Source organism: Mya arenaria, chromosome 10, assembly GCF_026914265.1.
Source record: "Mya arenaria isolate MELC-2E11 chromosome 10, ASM2691426v1".
Classification (NCBI taxonomy): domain Eukaryota; kingdom Metazoa; phylum Mollusca; class Bivalvia; order Myida; family Myidae; genus Mya; species Mya arenaria.
In genome coordinates this window covers 66,667,738-66,673,012 of record NC_069131.1, presented here as the reverse complement: position 1 = coordinate 66,673,012, position 5,275 = coordinate 66,667,738, and the positions used below count along the sequence as shown (strand labels likewise).

Here is a 5,275-nt window from a genome sequence, read left to right as displayed (position 1 = left end):
GTTTACTGAGAAATACATGACAATTATTCTACATGTTTAGATTTATCATTATTTAAACAGTTTTTATATATAAATTAACTTTCATATGAACCATATGCTTACCTTTCTGCATTATTACTTTGAGAAAGCGTCTTTAGTTTTCACTTGCAGACGATTGAAAAAAAAGGAGAATAAAATCAATTTTAAGTATATTTCATGAATGGAATTATACTTACTTCTAAATCGTCCATTTTTCAACCTTCTGATACATCAAAATATCAAATATTATGCTGTTTTCGCCATAAAAATTGACTTTTTCAAACAGTTGCTTTCTTTTTATTTATGTATTTACTTCCGCATTTCTTCGGGAGTTTTCGTGCAATTCCGTCAATATCTCGGAAATGCGATAAGGTTCGTTTTCTCAGGCCAGCGGTCATATATTAAAGTAACTTACGTAACTGGTTTTACTAGTACTGGTATTCAATCAAGCATACTGATCTAGTTGAGTGATTATGGCATCAAGGTATACTCCTGATAGGGCTGAAAACTTTGAGGATAGTATTGAAGTGGGCAGTACAAAAAAGAAAGAGGTGAGATTTGATGCAGACTTTTTAAATTTGCCTAACAAGAGCGAAAGTGTTTCTTTTGATAATGGTCGACATTATGATGATAGTTTGTCGAGTGGAAATTTGCCTAATAGGCATTTTGAGAAACAGTATGAGTTGCCTCCAAGGACTTAAGGGAATAACACTAGACAAATTGACAGAAACATTTATTATCCTTCTCATAATATGATGGGTACTAGCAGACCGTCTAAAAAAATGAGCCTGATAATTTGATGGGAAAGGTACAGAATGGCCAGATTACATTGTACATTTTGAAAGGGTTGCAAAGTGGAATAATCATCAAAAAGCTTGCATGCTAGCCATTAACTCGGGGGGGGGGGGGGGAAGCGCAGAAACATTTGAGTACCATCAGGGACGATAGATTAAAAGATTATGAGTATATCAAAGCTAGACTGGAGCAGAGATTCTGTCTAAATGAAAGGGGTTTGGCCTATAGGTATGAGTTCAGGACTAGGAAACGAAATAAGAATGAATCCGTTTCAGATTTTGGGTTCGAAGTTAGAAGATTGGGGCAAAGGGCCTTTCCATACATGGACCATAGATCTTTGGAAACTTGTTTAGTGGATCAATACATTAATGGATTGGAACATTTTGAATTACAGAAACAAGTACAATTTGGCCATCCAAAATCTTTAGAGGAAGCAATAAGCTTAGCTACTGAGTATTGTGCGTTGTGTGGTTCACTGGACAAAATAAGGAAACCCACTGAGGTACAGTCAGAACAAGTTTCATCACTTCGTTCTTCATCTCTAGGTCCATATTGTACACTAGTAGATATGCAAGTGGCCATGACCAATATTATAGATCAAAAGTTAGAAACATTGTTTGGAAGAGAAATCGAAAGGTAGGCAACAGAATAGGGGAGAGTATTTTGATGGTAGGCAACAGAATAGGGGTGATGGACAAATTCAAAGAGGTCGAGGCCGTGGTTATAACAGTTACAGACAAGATAGTCAGAAACAAATTATTTGCTCAAATTGTGGGGAATACTCTCATGTCGAATCAAGATGTCCCAAATCAAGACATAATTAGGAAAACTAACAAGGACCAAGTTAGAGGCCGAAAACATGGTCCTTGTTGACAAAAGGCCAACAGAAAAGGAGATATTAGAGAATATCGGGGTAGTGGTAGACAGATTTGTTCCAAAAGCTAGCATAACATTGATGACACCTGAACCCAAAACTTATGTTACATCAAAACCTGATATTGCATATGTGCCAAGTGGAAAAGGGGGTGATATGGGAGGTGCTGAAAATTCCAGGACAGAGAAGACTACTAAGGTGCAAGTAGAAAAGTTGATCCTGTTAAGGAAGGGTCGGGGTCATAGAGGAATCTATTCATGTTAAGGAAGGATATAGAAAGGTTCACTTGGGAATGGATTCAGTAAAGTCTGTTGCTATGTGAGAGCTTCATTTGATCATTGTGTGAAAGGAAGTGTGCTAGTTTATACACGAAGTAACATTTCCCTTTTGAACAAATGTAGATATTATGCTTTGACAGACAAACCTCCATTAGAGCCTCCTGATAGGACATCATTAGTTGCAGCAAATGGAGATCAGATAGAACTGATAGGAAAATTTAGAATGACATTTCAGATTCAGCATATTTCTTTTGAGCATGAGTTTATAATATCAAATTTGGCTGAATCATGTGGGATTTTAGGTATGGATTTTCTTGAGGCTCAGAATGCTAGTGTTAAGATTGCTACGAAAATGCTTAAAACCAAATTAGGCAAGGTTAAGTTGCATAAAGATCAATCTTCAATTTGTGCAATAATTCATGCTGCAGAATCAGTTAAAATCCCTGCAAAATCAGAAATGTACATTCCTGCGTATGTTAATGGCAACTGTGAAGCAAAGATTGGCATACTTGAACCCACACATAGTCATGTTAAGGATGGTTTGCTCATTGCAAGGTCTTTGATTAGAAACGAGGAAAGTCATGTGATTCTTTCAGTCATGAACATGACTGATAATACGGTAAGTTTGAAGAGTGACACTATTTTGGGTAGAGTTTGTGCAGTTGAGGCTGTCCAGAGATAAACTATGTCTGATAATTCTTGCAATGATTTAGAAAACACTTCATTGCCAGAACATTTGCAACCAGTTCTTGAAGGCATGTCCCCAGATTTAAGCTCAGACCAATTACAAAAAGTTAAGCATTTACTTACACAATATGAGGATGCTTTCTTAGGTCCAGATGGTAAATTAGGTCAAACTGAATCAGCTGTCAAATAGTTACTATTACCATAGCTTAGATCTAGCAAGTGGATACTGGCAATAAAAGTTAAACAAGTTTGATGCTCCAAAAACAGCCTTTAGAATTCCAGGAAGAGGGCAATTTATGTTCAAAGTTTGTCCAATGGGCCTCAAAAATGCTCCTGTGAGTTTTGAAAGAATGGTCGAACATATTTTAGCAGGATTGCACTATGAAAAATGTTTGGTGTACTTGGGTGATGTTTGTATTTTGGGGAAAATTTTTGATGAGGCCTTAGAGAACTTGAGACTCGTTTTGGAGAGATTTAAGATGGCAAATCTTAAGTTAAAACCTAGTAAATGTAAACTTTTTAGAACGGAACTTGTTTTTCTAGGCCATTTGGTGTCCAAAAAGGGAATTACATGTGATCCACAGAAAATAAGTGCTGTTAAAGATTGGCCATGTCCACAAAATAAGCAGGAAGTGAGGTCTTTTATAGGGATTTGCGGGTACTATAGTGTGACAGGGTCATTATTTACGACATACTGGTTTACGTTAGAGGGACTACTTTCTTTACTTTCGTTTTAATATATTTATAGTTTGACCTTTATTGAACTCCAGGGCTTGGTATGCTTGCAAATGCAAGATTTGATTGGTCAGTTGTTTTAACCGCTTTCCTTTAATTTTCGTTCGTCACAAGGTTGACACAACTTTTTCACCTGTCAAACAATATAGACATATATATTTTACTATAAATAATAAAGGATCAGGGTTCTAAGGAATATAGGATTTTGGTAAGTCTTGTTGTTTTATTTGTTTGTGGTTGTCATTTCGTTGCTATTGTTTCTAAATCAGTTTGATGTGGTTTCCGATTGAAATTGGGTAATTGCTAATTGCAGTGTTGTACTCATTCTCGTTCACTAGAGCGATTAAGTAAATACTCGTTGATTTATCATTGTCAACCTCTGATAGATGAAAATGTGTTTTAATAATAACTTCTTAAATGGCAGTATTGGTTATTTCTTCTTATATATATGTTATCACTTTTCCATACTTCTGGGCACATGTTAATTTAACATTGCAGATACCGTTTAAACATAAACCCCACACGAGTGCTTGAGATCGAGTGTTAGAGACATATAGTGGAGCTCAGTACCACATACTGGTAAGACTGTCACAATGTTATGTCATGTATGTTTGTAATGTTGTAATTATGTTTGTAACATGTCTGTACTGTTTTATGTTGTTTACATGTATGTTATTGTGTATTCATCCATGGTCATTACTGTAATACTTATATTCATGTGATTATATTATATTATATTATAACATGTAATTATAATATGTAACATGATTAATATTCAGATGTCATATATTTTGTATTTTGTATGCTTTCAGGGCTCACGCTCATATATTTCTATGAAGAAATAATAAACAATAAAACGAACCTATTACCTGCTTATCAAGTGATCATTTAACCCCAACGATAAGCGCCCGGTAACAATAGTAAGATGATTCCTGATTTTTCGGAAATTTCTCTTCCATTGACTAGGTTAACCAAGAAAAATTGTAAATTTAAATGGGGTGAGGCTGAACAAGTGGCATTTGAGCAATTAAAACAATGTTTGATAAATGCACCAATACTTGAGTACCCTGATGAGAAAGGAGGTGACTTTAAACTAGATACAGATGCAAGTTTGGATACAATTTCTGGGGTATTATCACAAATGCAAAATGGGGAAGAGAGATTTTTGGCTTATGGTAGTAAAACACTAAATGCTGCCCAGCAAAATTACTGTACCACAAAAAGAGAGTTATTAGCAGTTATTAATTTTGTGCAGATATATAAACACTATTGTTGGGAAGGAAGCTCATTGTTAGGACAGATCACAAGAGCTTGTCATATTTGGGGAGTTTTAAGGATCCTGAAGGTCTCCTAACAAAATGGATCAATATTCTTGGAACGTACGAATATGAAATCGTATACAGGGAAGGTTCAAAATACCAAAATGCGGATAGTCTAACTAGGATAGTAAAAAGGCCATGCACATTTGGCAAGTGTAGCGATTGTAGCAAAAGAAACCAAACATTTGACAAGAATAGTTTAGAAAACAGTGGGGTGAATTTCGCAAATATAATATCAGATATGGGAAAAGGGGACACAGACGTAGATGTGGATTTAACAGATAAATGCATGCCTAACTGGATAACAAATTGGTCAACTGAACAAATACATACGCTACAAAGTTCAGACAAAGTCATTTCCGAAATTTTGCATCGGTCGGAGTTGACTTTTCCTGAGCCGAATGTTGTCAAGCTGTGGTATTGCTGGGAAATTTTGGTTATTAAGAATTCTGTGTTGTATTACAGGCATGTTAAATCTTCCGGGAATTCTGTACTTGTTCTTGTTGCTCCACAGGAGATAATAAACATTATTTTCACTGAATTACATTCACAAAGATATGCAGGGCACT

The 5,275-nt window shown here is 35.6% G+C and overlaps 1 long non-coding RNA gene across 1 annotated transcript; it reads left to right on the top strand.

Moving 5' to 3' along the window:
• Positions 1-3,337: 3,337 nt before the first annotated feature.
• On the top strand, positions 3,338-4,298 carry LOC128205416 (uncharacterized). Its single transcript, XR_008256243.1, has 3 exons — positions 3,338-3,595; positions 3,886-3,966; positions 4,200-4,298. It is a non-coding gene; the product is annotated as an uncharacterized LOC128205416 (long non-coding RNA).
• Positions 4,299-5,275: the final 977 nt, after the last annotated feature.